This window comes from Esox lucius, chromosome 1 (assembly GCF_011004845.1).
Source record: "Esox lucius isolate fEsoLuc1 chromosome 1, fEsoLuc1.pri, whole genome shotgun sequence".
NCBI classification, from domain to species: Eukaryota; Metazoa; Chordata; class Actinopteri; order Esociformes; family Esocidae; genus Esox; species Esox lucius.
This window is the reverse complement of record NC_047569.1, coordinates 2,183,761-2,200,075: the sequence shown is the minus strand read 5'-3', so window position 1 is coordinate 2,200,075 and position 16,315 is coordinate 2,183,761. Positions and strand designations below refer to the sequence as shown.

General features: G+C 44.8%; 1 protein-coding gene across 5 annotated transcripts in view; it reads left to right on the top strand.

Moving 5' to 3' along the window:
- The window catches only part of col4a4 (collagen, type IV, alpha 4), a 295,816-nt gene that overhangs the window by 83,881 nt on the left and 195,620 nt on the right, over positions 1–16,315 (top strand). The window lies entirely within an intron of this gene.

Here is a 16,315-nt window from a genome sequence, read left to right as displayed (position 1 = left end):
TTTAGAAAACAATAAAAATGTATTATTTTAAAAATGTGAGATTCATGGTATTAAAGAGTGGATATATATATTATTGTGCGATGGCTGAACTGAGTGGATAAATATTTCTGAGACACACAAATTGGAACATCTGAGAGGAGAATCAAACCAAAGACATAATATTGAAGGTCAGGGATGTTCCCATTAGACCACAGGGCCTGCTTATTTTAATATCTTACCTCCGTATAGTCTCCAAATAAAAATTTTATCCCAGCCTTTACATTTTTGCTGAAATAACGTGGGCAACAGAAAGTTTATTAATGGAACTCATGTGTACTCTTGTACAAAGAGACTTGTAGATGGTCTTCCATTCAATAAACTGTTGAATTAGCAAACCACTACGCTGTGTGAACTACGAGGAAATGGAAAGCATTGGCTGAATCTCAAATCGCATACTACATACTACGTACTGCAAGTATGTACTTCGCAGATGATGCTGAAGTACATACTGTTTTGTACAGTGAGGGAAAAAAGAATGCTGAATTTGTACATTTGCCCACTAACAAAGAAATGATCAGTCTATACAGTGGGGCAAAAAAGTATTTAGTCAGCCAGCAATTGTGCAAGTTCTCTCACTTAAAAAGATGAGAGAGGCCTGTAATTTTCATCATAGGTACACTTCAACTATGAAAGACAAAATGAGGGAAAAAAATCAGAAAATCACATTGTAGGATTTTTTATGAATATATTGGTAAATTCCTCGGTAAAATAAGTATTTGGTCACCTACAAACAAGCAAGATGTCTTGCTCTCACAGAGGCTCCTCTGTCCTCCACTCATTACCTGTATTAATGGCACCTGTTTGAACTTGTTATCAGTATAAAAGAAACCTGTCCACAACCTCAAACAGTCACACTCCAAACTCCACTATGGCCAAGACCAAAGAGCTGTCAAAGGACACCAGAAACAAAATAGTAGACCTGCACCAGGCTGGGAAGACTGAATCTGCAATAGGTAAGCAGCTTGGTGTGAAGAAATCAACTGTGGGAGCAATTATAAGAAAATGGAAGAGATACAAGACCACTGATAATCTCCCTCGATCCATGGCTCCACGCAAGATCTCACCCCGTGGGGTCAAAATGATCACAAGAACGGTGAGCAAAAATCCCAGAACCACACAGGGGGACCTGGTGAATGACCTGCAGAGAGCTGGGACCAAAGTATCAAAGGCTACACTACGCGACCAGGGACTTAAATCCTGCAGTGCCAGACGTATCCCCCTGCTTAAGGTAGTACCTGTCCAGGCCCATCTGAGGTTTGCTAGAGAGCATTTGGATGGTCCAGAAGAGGATTGGGAGAATGTCATATGGTCAGACAAAACCAAAAATAGAACATTTTGGTAAAAACTAAACTTGTCGTGTTTGGAGGAGAAAGAATGCTGAGTTGCATCCAAAGAACACCATACCTACTGTGAAGCATGGGGGTGGAAACATCATGCTTTGGGGCTGTTTTTCTGCAAAGGGACCAGGACGACTGATCCGTGTAAAGGAAAGAATGAATGGGGCCATGTATCATGAGATTTTGAGTGAAAACCTCCTTCCATCAGCAAGGGCATTGAAGATGAAACATGGCTGAGTCTTTCAGCATGACAATGATCCCAAACACACAGCCCGGGCAACGAAGGAGTGGCTTCATAAGAAGCATTTCAAGGTCCTGGAGTGGCCCTGGACTAGCCAGTCACCATATCTCAACCCCATCTTTGGAGGGAGTTGAAAGTCTGTGTTGCCCAGCGACGGCCCCAAAACATCACTGCTCTAGAGGAGATCTGCATGAAGGAATGGGCCAAAATACCAGCAACAGTGTATGAGAACCTTGTGAAGACTTATAGAAAACGTTTGACCTCTGTCATTGCCAACAAAGGGTATATGACAAAGTATTGAGATTAACTTTTATTATTGACCAAATGCTTATTTTCCACCATAATTTACCAATAAATTCATAAAAAATCTTACAGTTGAAGTGTACCTATGATGAAAATTACCGGCCTCTCATCTTTTTAAGTGGGAAAACTTGCACAACTGGTGGCTGACTAAATACTTTTTTGTGCCACTGTAATTTTAATGAGAGTAACAATAACAAATTCCAGAAAACGCATGTCAAAAAAGTTAAACATTCATTTGCATTTTAATGAGTGAACAACATGACTAGTAATCGGTGGCAAAACCCTTGTTGGCAATCAGAGAGGTCAGACATTTCTTGTAGTTGGCCACTAGGTTTGCACACGTCTCAGGAGAGATTTTGTCCCACTCCTCTTTGCAGATCTTCTCCAAGTCATTAGGGTTTCGAGGCTGACGTTTGGCAACTCGAACCTTCAGCTCCCTCCACAGATTTTCTATGGGATTATAAGGTCTGGAGACTGGCTAGGCCACTCTAGGACCTTAATGTGCTCAGCTCCTGCTGCTCCACATCTGACTCCTACATTTCCATTATGACAGTTAGTGGCGCCTACACCCGATGCTGTTTCTTTCTCTCTGGGCAATAAAGAAAAAAAAATTAGGTTAACCCATACACATTTATCAATTATTATATGATTCAACTCTTCAGCCCTGGTCAAAAAGGCGCAGCAGCGCCTGTACTTTTTGAGGAGACTGAAGAAAGCCCATCTGTCCATGTGAACTTCTACCGCTGCACAATCGAGACCATTCTGACAAACTACACCACAGTGTGGTTTAGCAGCTGCTCCACAGCCGACTAGAAGACCTTGCAAAAGGTGGTGAAAACCTCTTGAACAATATTGTTAGATTCTGTCCAAGTTTGATCCATGAACAAAATAAATGCAACCAGAAGTCAGGGGAGAGCCTTTATTCAGCATGAGGTTTACGATGATAACCTTCCATAGTTCTTTCATTGTTCTCTCCAAATGCTTACAACGTAACACAGTCATTTATACCAGGACACATAGGAGGTGGTCAGTGTTCATAGCCAACCATTACACAGACTATTATAAGTCCTACAAAATACCCTTGTATGGCGTATTCCAACCTATGACCCAAGGGTCTATTCAGAGAGTCCTATGACAGTCACATACACAGTTCCTAACAGGTGGTATGGACAGGGTGTTTGGGACCCATCAGTAATGGGACATCACATTTCCTACCTAGTGTCTTCCATACAGAGATAGTTAGTACTCTCATACATTGTGTCAAGCTTAATTCAATTACTTTCATGCTCAATATCTATCAATATGATATTTTATTATAGCATACTCCACCTGCGTCTCTAGGGATGCAACTGTATGCGTTTCCACCACAGACTATATAGACCTTCTCCGGCAAAGCTCAGAGAACCGTGAAGTTGGTTTGAGTTGTGGTGGAGCAGTCACTTTGTCCTAAACTCTGTGTGGCTCCTGGAGCATCTGTAATACAGAGCAAAACATTATGCAATTCATAAACAAGTATTGGTGACCAAGTCTGGTCACAATCACGCAAACTGAGCATCTCAGGTATCGCGGGAGTAGAACAGTTATGTAAATTGATGGTCATTGAATCTATGTTCATGTATGTTTTCCATGGGATATAGTTAACCACCGCATCAATACGAACAGAGAAACCAGAAGGTAAGGGATTACAGGTCCTACCTGATCTGACTCTATCCTCCTTGGTGCGACAGTCTGTCTGCACCAGTGTCATTTGTATCCTTACAATGAAGCCATGTTCTCCTATTCGCTCGGTGTAGGTTAACCTAATAATTTGGATATGTTCACCCCCATAGGACGACAGCTGTTATTAAATTCTACTAACACCATATAGACCAAATCCATGTTAGCCCCACTCGGCCGGTCAGGAATGGCTGACGGGGTATAACAGTCCTTATCTGGCGGCGTCATTTTTGCTGACACCTCCGTCCAACCATGCGCCTGCCAGTCTGTTACTGAAAATGGGATAGGGCTTAACATAGGGGAATGTGAGGATGTGGGTATGTGTTGACAGATCCAGCAATCAGTCATGTTCTTGTGCTTGGCATAGTCAACCATTATCCTAAGGGCTATGTTGTCTGGCTCTAACTGTGTTCTCCTTACTCTACCTGGTTCAGGACGACGTGGGGCAGGAGTAGGAACTACAGTAGTACATGCAACTGTTAAGGGACATATCATAGCGGGTCTACCTTTAGGGTAGTCAGGTGATCTGCAAGGGGTGTCATCCTCATCGGTCCTGAAACACCAGTAATCCTGCATTACTCCTAGTTGTTCGGAATCCTGCATTACTCCTAGTTAACTGTACAATAATCATTATCATAACATCTCCACCTATTCACATGGTTGGGCAAATAGTATGAGGGGAACATAGTGTTCCCTCCTGTATTCAGGTGAGTCCAATACAAACTTATTATCCTTCAACACTGGGCTTGTCAGTACATAGCAATCCCCATCCGGGGGGCAGTTCATCATGTCAAAAGAGATTAACATAGACCAAAGGTGGGCAATTATTTTTCCCAGGGGGCCAAATGAGCCACTGAAAATATTTTGGAGGGCCAAAATGCCTAACTCAATTATGCATAATATACATTTTATTTCTATATAAAAAGCAGTAAATGGCATTGTTTTGACCGCTGGTAAAGTGTATGTTATTATTTGGCAATTAAAAGGTGAGGTTAGCTTTCAAAAATATCATTTATTCAAATAGAATTTCCAAAATGATAAACAAAATTTGACTCATTTTCAGTCACATTAATAACAAAGGGCATTTTGAGTTTCATATATTATTGAAACAAGGATTTTCTTAGCTTTCTAAAAACATCACATCATCTTTGTAGCCAAAATAAACAAGACATGTCACTGAACTGTGTAACTGTGTAAAGAAAAGTGTCCCAGTTTTGTAGCCTTTTTGACTTTATAGAACTGTGCAAAAAATAATAATAAGAAAAGAAAAAGATCAAGTGTCCCATTTCACTTGTTATATTTCCACATTTTAGTGTTCTTCAGTTCTTTTTTTTTACTGTGCAGAAAAAAAGAAAAGGATCAAGTGTCCCATTTCACTTGTTATATTCCCACATTTTAGTGTTCTTCAGTTCTTTTTTTTCATTCATTGTGAGAAATCCAGTCTCTGTTGAGCTTTAACAAGTCCATCAAAGTCAGGTTGAATGTCTGAGGTGGAGATGCGATGCACAGCTGACCGATGTTCATCAGTGAGAGAGGATCTGTACCTGGATTTGGTAAACTTCATGACTGAGAATGTCTGTTCACATATGTAGGTGGATCCAAAAAGAACCAACATCTTCTGAGCATGTCTCCTCATGTTTGGAAAGTTCTCCTCCTTGAGAGCAGAGTAGAACTCTAGCAGTGATGCTGACTTAAAGTGCTGTTTCAGTAATGAATCAGACTGCAGGTCAATGAGTTCAAGCTGAACATCAGTGGGTGCACTATCAACACTGCAGGTAAAGGGATAGGAAACCAGCTGCATTTCATCCTCAACCTTTTTGAAATCTTGAAAACGCCTTGAAAATTCATCATGCAGTGCTCCTAACATGGATGAGTACCTGTGCCGGTGATCAGCTGATGGTTTGACTTCTTTCAGGGTTTTCATGTGTTCGAGATTATTGCTGCCTAGTTGCCTTGAAATTAATTGGAACTTTGTCATGAAGGCTTTCACATGGCTATGCATTTCATGAGCAAAAAGGCCCTTGCCCTGCAGTTGTGTGTTCAGTTCATTCATCATTGCAGTCACATGAAAAGCAAATGTTAAATCTGCCATCCAGTCTTTATCAGACAGCTCTGGGATGGTTTTGCCTTTCATCTCACAAAACTCTTTTATCTCTGATTTCAGAACCCAAAACCTTTTTAGTACTTTGCCCAGATTGAGCCATCTGACGGCTGTGTGGTACCTGACGTCACCATGTTCGCTCTCTTGCTCCTCCAATAGTGAAACAAACTGCCTGTGATTTAATGCTCGCGCTCTGATGAAATTAACTGTTGTTGTAACAACATCAACCACATGGCTAAGTTTTAGCACTGACTTGCACAACACTTGCTGATGAATAATACAATGCATAAACACCAATTTCTGCTCTGCGTTGAGTTCACTCACTTTATCTTGCATTCTTTTCAAAAGCCCAACATTTTTTTTTCAAATTCGGACATCCATCCGTAGTGACACCTGCCAGTCTGTCCCATTCGAGTCCCAGTTTGTCCCATAGACTGTATATATAATGGACGACGCCCTTTCGCTCTTTTCCATTGGTGAAAAATGAAGCCACCAGTGTCCTGATACGGCGCTGACATCTTGGACTTGCGTCTGCGCAGATAGCGATCTTGGGACCAGTTCTGCGCAGTAGTTATGCGCAGTAGCGAGAAGAAATCAACGGCGCCACCCCTGTGCCCCGCCCTCACTCTCCCTCGCAGAATGCGCATACCGTAATCAATCGCAAGTCCAAGTACAGTACAACCTTTGCTTGTTAAACCTAGACGATATGTTATAGCCTAACTTACATCATGTTTAACCTTAATTTAGAATAGGCATAATACAAAAATAATTGGTAACTTCTAGCTAACGATCACCTGCTAGCTATTAACATGGCTATTAACGAGGCTTGTTGTCTTTTAGCTAACGTTAGCTAGCCCATTACATTTTATTTACTAATTAAATAGCTTATAAATGTAACTTACCGAAAAAAATTCAAAGATCGATTGGAAATGCCAGATCGGTTAGCACAATGTACTGCAGAACAACCCATTATGTCCGTGTGAAATTATAACAATTATAGAAATTTAGAGATTAAATGTAAAGTTCCAATCTCCTCAGTCCTCCGAAGATTCAGTGGCTCCTCGGCTCAGATAGCTGTCAATCACAGCTGTGAATCACGACATCACACCACCGTTTTTAGAGCATTAAATAACTAACTAAAAACAAACTTATTTTAAAAACAAACTCTTGAATTTACATTAGCGTGATACAAACTACAGTAAATGACAGAAACCAGCTTCGGAAAAAATATATTTGAAGGGTAATTTAATTGTTTAGTTGATCTCGCGTCCCATTGAATAACATGGGGAGGGCGGGGTTTATGACCTATACTGGGACCACTCACCAGGGGGCGATCGAGACGTTTTGGCTTCACTTTTCAGGGCTTGTGCGGCACGCTTGGTTTGTCCATGCATGCGTTTACCTCGGTGAACAGATCACTCCCCGTTGTGGTTTCTTTCATTGGCCGCATTGCTGCTAGCTCCTCCGTAAGCTTGAAGTCGCGCGTTATCCCCCGGAGAAATATGAGCAGCTGGGCAGTGTCACGGACGTCACAGCTCTCATCCAAAGCCAAAGATAAAAGTTGAAGCTTCCTACTTCACTTTGCAGCTGAAACTCCAGATTCTCTGCGATGTCCTCCACCCTTCTCGTCACGGTACGGCGGGACAGCGGGATGTTTTGAAATTCTTCTTTTTTCTCTGGGCATAGCAGTTTCACAAACTCCCCCTCCGAGAATGGCTTACTATTCTGGGCAATTTTGTGGGCTATCACAAAGCTGGTTCTGGTCACTGCATCTCTGGCTGCATTTAGCTTTGTAAAACAGCCTTGTTGTTTTTCTAGCTTAGCTAGTAAATCCGTTTATGTCCGCGCTCGTTCGGCATCAGTCACATTTTTGTATTTCTCGGCATGTTTCGTCTCGTAATGCCGTTTTAAATTGTACTCTTTAAACACGGCGAAATGCTCCCCACAAACCAAACACACAGGTTTACCCTTGACTTCAGTAAAGAAAAAATTAGTAGTCCATATTTGTTTGAAAGTTCTGTTTTCGGCATCCACTTTCCTCTTTTTGGCATGAGCCGACATTTTCGCATTTTTCAGGGGTGCCAAGGAAGGTAGACAGTTCAGGGGTGACACGAAATGAGGATAGGATCGCACGCATTTCACGTGCACAGTTGACGTGCACGATTGCGTGCACTGTGAGAATAAATGGGCATAAAATAAAATCAATGCGGTTTTGGTCCACCCATAAGATAATTAAAAAATATGTTTTATTTTCTAATTATCATGTAATCTTTCACGGGCCAGTCAGAATCATCCCGCGGGCCGTATTTGGCCCGCGGGCCATACAATGCCCAGGTCTGACATAGACTGTTCAAAATCAAGGCCCTATCTGTATCTGTGGTTTGGGGCTTTTCTCATGGTGTATAAATGTCATGTTTACAATCTGTCCATGATCGTCATAGTGCGGTTTGGAAATACACACTATCGGTATGATGGTGATAATATTTAAAATCAGCAGGCACCTGATGGTGCCTCTCCTGAAGGGGATCCCTGGTCCTTGTCTCTTACAGTGTGTGGCGTGGACACAGGTTCCTCGTTCAGCAACTTTGACAGCAGACTGAGTGACCAGTAGGACTTGGTATGGACCCAACCAGCGTGGCTTTCTGTTGCAGTCCTTGATGACTACCCAATCCCCATGTCGTGCAGCGGCCCTTCAATGGGAGTTGGTAGATCAGCTCTCCTACTCCAGTGGATGTTGTTCAGAACCTTTGACAGATTAGTGCAGTATGTTAACATTGTATCATTCACATGTTCTGTGGTGAGGTCTGTGTGAGTGGGGCCACCTAGGCCTTTGTTCTTTGGTCTTCTAGTGATGACCTCATGAGGGGTTTTTACCCTGGGCCTTCCTCTCATGTATGTAATGTTCTCTTTCCACTGCCCCTCCACTCTGTGTGTGGTAGGCACAGTGGGTCTTCAGATCAACTCCTAGGTACTCAGACATCTTCTGAATGGCTCCGTTCACAAATTTTGATCCATTGTCACTTGACAGTTTCTTAGGAATTCCCCATCTGGGTATGATTTCAGTCAATAATGCCTTAGCAACTGCTGTTGCATCAGCCTTCCCAGTCGGGAAGGCCTCAACCCATTTAGAAAACATATCAACATACGCAACACAGTATTTCTTTCCCTCGCAGGGGTTCAACTCAATAAAATCCATCATCACATGGTTTAAGGGGCCATCAGGGGGAGGATGGCTGGACTGGGGGACTGCTTGTCCCCGCCCTATATTAAACCTCAAACACACTAGGAATTTTGAACAAAGATGTTGAGCATAATTTGTAAACCCCTGTGTGTACCAATACTTATTTACCATATTTACCATCCCCCCTTTTGAAGCGTGATCTCTTCCATGTGAGAGCACCGCATAGAAGTGAAACAAACATTTTGACAAACAGGGGTTACCATTAGGACCTATCCAAACCATATTCACATAGGATGCACCTGCTTTCTTCCAAGCGGTCCTCTCTTTATGTGAAGCCTGAGATTGCGCTTCAACAAGGTCACAGAGGGAGACCGTAGGGGTCAGATGGGTCATCTGCAGAGCAGAATGAGGGGGGGCCTGAGCAGCAGCTGTGGCAGCTACATCTGTTCTGCGATTACCAAGGGAAACAACATCTCTGCCTGTAGTATGGGCCTCATATTTACATATGGCCACTTCCTTAGGTAACAATACAGCTTCTAACAGGTTACGAATAAGTTGGCCATGTTGGATCTGTGTACCAGAAGAAGTAATAAACCCCACATTTTCCACAATGTACCGAAGTCATGCACAACACCAAAAGCATATCTACTGTCTGTGTAAATGGTAACACATTGACTCTCAGCCAGGATGCAAGCGCGAGTGAGAGCAAACAGTTCCGCAGCTTGAGCGGAGAGATGTGTGTCAGTCTATGACCGTCAACCACATCATGATCAGTGACAATGGCATATCCTACATTATTGACAGCAGAAGTAGGAGATTTACTAGCAGACCCATCAACACAAAAAACAAGGTCACTATTGGGAAGAGGTTCATCAGACAAGTCATCTTGAGGGGTACACTGTTGTTTATTAGCAGAAAGGCAGTCGTGCGGCTCGCCATCTACCTCCGTGTGGAGGAAAGTGGCTGGATTCAAAACAGGACTTCTTACAACAGTTACATGGGGTCTCCTCCCGGTGGGACGGGACCGGAACACCTTCCCAGGAAGGCGTTCCGGAGGCATCCGAAACAGATGCCCAAGCCACCTCAGTTGACCCCTCTCTGTGGAGGAGCAGCGGCTCTACTCTGAGGTCATCCCGGGTGACTCTCTAAGGGATCTCTAAGGGATCGCCCAGCCACCCTGCGGAGAAAGCTAATTTCGGCCGCCTGTATCCAGGATCTTGTCCTTTCGGTCATGACCCAATGCTCATGACCATAGGTGAGAGTAGGAATGTAGATTGACCGGTAAATCTTTCTTCACCACAACAGACAGATACATCGACTGCATTACTGCAGAAGCTGCACCGATCCGTCTGTCAATCTCCCGTTCCATCCTTCCCTCACTCGTGAACAAGACCCCTAGGTACTTAAACTCCTCCACTTGAGGCAGGCACTCTCCATCATCCTGAAGTGTGCAGGCCACCCTTTTCCCGACTGAGGTCTATGGCCTCGGATTTGGCGGTACTGATTCTCATCCCCACCGCTTCACACTCGGCTGCAAACCATCCCAGTGCTGAAGGTCCTGGTTTGAAGGGGCCAACAAGACAACATCATCCGCAAAGAGCAGAGACGAAATTGTGTGGTCCCCAAACCTGACACCCTCCAGCGCCTAGAGATTCTGTCCATAATAATTATGAACAGAACCGGCGACAAAGGGCAGCCCTGCCAGAGTCCAACATGCACTGGGAACAAGTCTGACTTACTGCCGGCAATGCGGACCAAGCTCCTTCTTCCGTCGTACAAGGACCAGACAGCCCTTAGCAAAGGACCCAGGACCCCATATTCCCGAAGCACTCTCCACAGGATGCCGCGAGGGACACAGTCGAATGCCTTCTCCAAATCCACAAAACACATGTGGATTAGTTGGGCAAACTTCCATGAACCCTCCAACTCCCCGTAGAGTGTATAGAGCTGGTCCAGTGTTCCACGGCCCGGACGAAAACCACACTGTTCCTCCTGAATCCGAGGTTCTACTATCGGCCTTATTCTCCTCTCCAGAACCCTGGCATAGACTTTCCCAGGGAGGCTGAGAAGTGTGATCCCCCTATAGTTGGAACACACCCTCCGGTCCCCCTTCTTAAAAAGAGGGACCACCACCCCGGTCTGCCATCCCAGAGGCACTGTCCCCGACCGCCACGCGATGTTGCACAGGCGTGTCAACCAAGACAGCCCCACAACATTCAGAGACTTGAGGTACTCAGGGCGGATCTCATCCACCCCCGGTGCCTTGCCAGCCAGTGCTTGCCAACCAGGCCTGATAGGACTCCTTCTTCAGCTTGATGGCATCCCTTACTTCCGGTGTCCACCACTGGGTTCGGGGATTGCCGCCTCGACAGGCACCGGAGACCTTACGGCCACAGCTCCGAGCGGCCTTTTCGACAATGGCAGCGGAGAACATGGTCCATTCGGACTCAATATCTCCAGCCTCCCTCGGGATCCAGTCGAAGCTCTGCCGGAGGTGGGAGTTAAAGATCTCTCTGACAGGAGACTCAGCCAGACGTTCCCAGCAGACCCTTACAGTACGCTTGGGTCTGCCGAATCTTCCTCCCCCGCAATCGGATCCAACTCACCACCAGGTGGTGATCAGTTGACAGCTCCGCCCCTCTCTTCACCCGAGTGTCCAAGACATACGGCCGCAGGTCAGATTGAAACGACAACAAAGTTGATCATCGACCTGCGGCCTAGGGTGTCCTGGTGCCACGTGCACTGATGGACACCCTTATGCTTGAACGTGGTGTTCGTTATGGACAAACTGTGACTACCACTGAAGTCCAATAACTGAACACCGCTCGGGTTCAGATCAGGGGGGGCGTTCCTCCCAATCACGCCCCTTCAGGTGTCACTGTCGTTGCCCACATGGGCGTTGAAGTCCCCCAGTAGAACGATAGTCCCCAGTCGGAGCACTTTCCAGAACCCCTCCCAGAGACTCCAAGAAGGTTGGGTACTCTGCACTGCCATTCGGCACAAACAACAGTGAGAGACTTATCCCCGACCCGTAGGCGCAGGGAAACGACCCTCTCACCGGGGTAAACCCCTGCACATGGCAGCAGAGCTGGGGAGCTATAAGCAATCCCACACCAGCCCACCGCCTCTCACCATGGGCAACTCCAAAGTGGTGAAGAGTCAATCCTCTCTCAAGGAGTGCGGTTCCAGAGCCCAAGCCGTGCGTAGAGGTGATCTCGACATACTCTAGTCGGAACCTCTCAACCTCACGCACGATCTCAGGCTCCTTCCCCGCCCTGCTTCATTAACTTTTTTAAGATCTTGTACAAATCGCCAAGCCACACGCTGTCTAACAACTTGGCTTTCTTTATTGGGAAAATAAGAGTGCGACAGGGGCTGTTTGGACATGGAACAATTATGCTTTTCTCTACCATTGCTTTAAATACGGGAGCTATCCTTTCAACAGCCTCTGCCTTCAGTGGGTATTGTGCCTGGCATGGTCTATGGGGTCCTCTAGGTGTAACTACAAGAGGCTGTGCATTGTTAATCAACCCAACATCATATTTATGCTGTGACCACAAGGAGGGTGGAACTTCCGCTAACCTAAGATCTGTGGCAGCCACCTGGACTGCACAGACCTGACGGACCCAGTCGTCATGTGGCACAAGATGTACTTCCCGTTTACCCAAAACGGTGCACCCAAACCTTTCTCTATAAGCAGCCAAACACAGGTTTAGCGAGAGGGACATGGGGGTCCGACCCCTCCACATTGAAAAAGCGAGACACCTCTCTCCCATTTCGCACTGCCATGCACAAAAACCTTCCGAAGACCAGCACACATATTCACCCGTCAAAAAATCGCTTTTACCATCTCCAAACCACACTTTCTCAGAACCAACATCCTGACTTTCTGAAACCTTCACCGAGCAACGCAAGTCGCTCATATCCATAAACAGAGCCGAACCCGTCTGTGGGCGACAATCTGAGAGCCACAAAAATTGTCGGCCGAGAAGCTGAGCATGGAAAACTAAATTGTCAGACGCGCTTCAATGATGACAAATCCGAAGACTGCATTTTGTCGTTTTATTATCATGAGAAGCAAACAAGGTCGTGTATTGAAACATTCCATAATTGTTTCTCAGACATTCAATATGATAGTACAGCGTTTAGATAGCGGTCAACAAAAATATGACTTCCCCCGTCACCCCCTATCTCCACTCTAAAACCACGCAGGTGAACAGCTAATAAACTCTACTTCCTCCACCACCACCATTTGCATTGATTACCATAAATAACCAAAAAGGGTGTTCAGAATAATAAAAACATATCCAGCTCTTACACCGTCTCTACTCTATTCATCGCCTTATTTACCAACTCATGTGAAACAACTCTAGGCACTGTTCTTTCTAAATCCCATAAATAACAATAATCAACAGGCTGCACACCATTTTGAACTCCTTGCAAAATAGTCTGTTTAATTTGCATGCCTTTGTCTGAACATTCTAGTGTGATCCCTAACTGTGTCATCAAGTCCGTAGCTAACAAATTAACTGGGCAGCAATTGGAAAACAGAAATGAATGCCTTGGGTAACGCTGGCCCGCATCGTCTACAACTGACAGAGGGGTAGTAAATCGCTCAGTGGTCTGTCTTCCACTAACCACTACCGTAATTATAGTTCTACCACTCAATTTCGGAAGCGGGTCTCATTTCTGGTCTCTAAGGACAGAATATCCCACTCCAGAATCAACCAAAAATGTAATCTGTTTACCATTAATTGTAAGAAACATTGTGGGTTTAACTTGGTACTCTACGTGTTCTCTAAATGCTTGTACATTAAGTGTCTGCATAACATCAATATATGCAGGGTCATGTAATGGATTGATCTCTCCGGTAGACGTGTCCTGTCCTGCCCCCTCTGACCGTCAAAACCCATCCCCTTGGTAGTTTTCAGTCCTACGTGTTCTTGGGTTGTTCACTGTAAATCCACCGGAATTAAAATTGTCTCTATTACTTTGTCCGTCTTCCCATGCATCTTTTCCAGGACAATCGCGAACCCAATGTTCAATCGAACCACAACAATGGCAACCTGTAGCGGTAAGCAGAACCTTGTCCTCTGCCTCGAGTCTGCGTTCGTCCTCTAGCTCTACCCCGTCCTCTGCCTCTTTGTTCGTAGCCGCTGTAAAAACCTAGTTGGGCAATCTGTAGTTTCGTTTCACGTTTCCCTTTATTGTTCTGTCTCTTATCCCCTTGGTCCTCGCAGTCTTTTTCAGCGTGCTTGATTTCCATGCGGCCCTCGTCCAAGGCCACACAGTGCTCCTTTACATGTTTCTTTAATGTTGGGAGCAGACCTGAAACCAGTCTCATCTTACACTGTTGTTCCCAGGGAGAATGATTAGCCCCATCCGGTTTGCGGCCCATCCCGCTGTGAATCTTAAATTCTTTCTCAAGTCTATTACGATAGTCTGTGACTCTTTCTCCCTGCTTCTGTTTGCAGGCAGAAATGTTCTCCCAGTTCATCCGTCTTGGGAAAAAAACACCTATCTGTATCACACAGTGCCATGGTTGTTAACCTGTATTGAGAACCAGCGCCCCCCCAATTATACGGGCCATTCTGCACGGGTCTCCTTTCACTTTTCACCATCTTAACTGTAGTGCTTTCATCATTACCATTTCCACTTCAACTATATTTGATTTATATTGGTCAAGCATCTGGAGAAATACACGATTGAATTCCTCTCCTCCTTCTTTTTCCGGGTTGGGTAGGGAGGCGGCCACGTCTTTTAGGTCGGCAGGTGACCATGGGCGGTAGACAAAAATAGTTGGGGGCGCGTCGTCTTCACCTCCTGCGGCCGGATTCGCAACTTCTACCATCAGGAACCGACCTTCAGGCTGCACAAACGATGTAACGCTCCTGGTCCTCCCAGCAATTGGGGATGTCGCACAAAGGTCGGCCGTGAGCGAAGGATAAATCTTCCGGGCAGGAGGGGGTCTGTCTTGGGACAGCTTTGGCAGCATTCCTGCCCGTGGTTCAGGAACCGCTGCAGACTTTTGCACAGCAGTATAAGAGGGAGGTTGGCCAGATGGAGGGCAGTCCAGGTCCACATCCACTCTAGTAGGAGAAGCCAGAACACATTGATCAGTAGTCCCTACACTTCTCTGCCTAAATCTTTTATCAGTCTCTTCTTTCCACATACCATAAGCTTTCCAATCGACTTTCTGTCTCCCCTTCTGCATTTTCTTAATTTTCCCCCGCTCGCATTCCTTCAACTTCTCTTTCAACCAATGCAACTATCTTTGGCTAAAGGTGCCATTCTTTGGAAATCCCAAAAACTCCAATTGTTTTGGGGGGAAAAGTCCAAAACACCATACTCCAAAAGTCCAAACACCATACTTATCTTTCATTATCTCTGCTGGCCCAACGTAACTACGAAGGAAGTTCAATGGTTTACTGCCGCACTTACCCATGTTCAGAAAACCTGGCAAAAGAAAATTTACGTGGCGAAAAGGAAGATCTATTTCTGTCTAAATAATTTGCCCTAACACATATACTTGCGTCCTAACGCAAAAAGGAGCCCTAACCCTCGTATAATTGCGCCCTAATGCAAACTAAAGTGCCCTAACACTCGTATCTCAATTAACGTGTTAATAGACCCGTCGGCCCATAAGTGAGATAATATAACTGCAGATTTAAAATTTGCACTAAAACATATCCAATGGCCTATTCCTGACTATATTGTGCTCTTACCTCCAAATTCAATTTCCACTGGAAACCTTTGTCAATAAAACACATTCCCCTTGTTCCATCACATGTCCTGGGCTTCACACAAGGGACAGGCTGTCCTCCCTCACATGGGTAACCTCATAAACTCTTGAGGAGTCACAATGTCTGGACAATCAACTAAAGTGTTATACAGATTTACTGATTTACGAGTAACCCTCTAATCCGCTGGTGCCGGTCAAGGATGCCCCCAAGGCAAACACCAGATCCCTCTCTAACACATTCCTTTTCTCATCCAAACATGGGAACTCAGTCCTTTTATCAGTAGGAATACATAAATTCAAGAAATTTCCCTGACAGCTTCTACAACTTCAACCAGTCACCATCATGTCTGTTACATTACAGTTTTTCTCAATTGCTTAGACATTATTCCTGTGTCGCACCATTTTCTCAAATCTTCACACACAATTCTAAAAACTTACATCCTGCGGTACAAACATCTATCTTCTGGGTCCCAATTCAAACTTTGCCCTCAGACAACACACACAAGCTGTCAAAAACAGAGACTACATGACTGTTTGTTAAACACTGGAGGGATTAATTCAGAACACTGCTATCAAAATATTTAGAATAGGTTTTCAGATAAATAATTTGGAACTTTTTAAAATCGCAGTACTTACTATCCAGGTAATGAGCTGC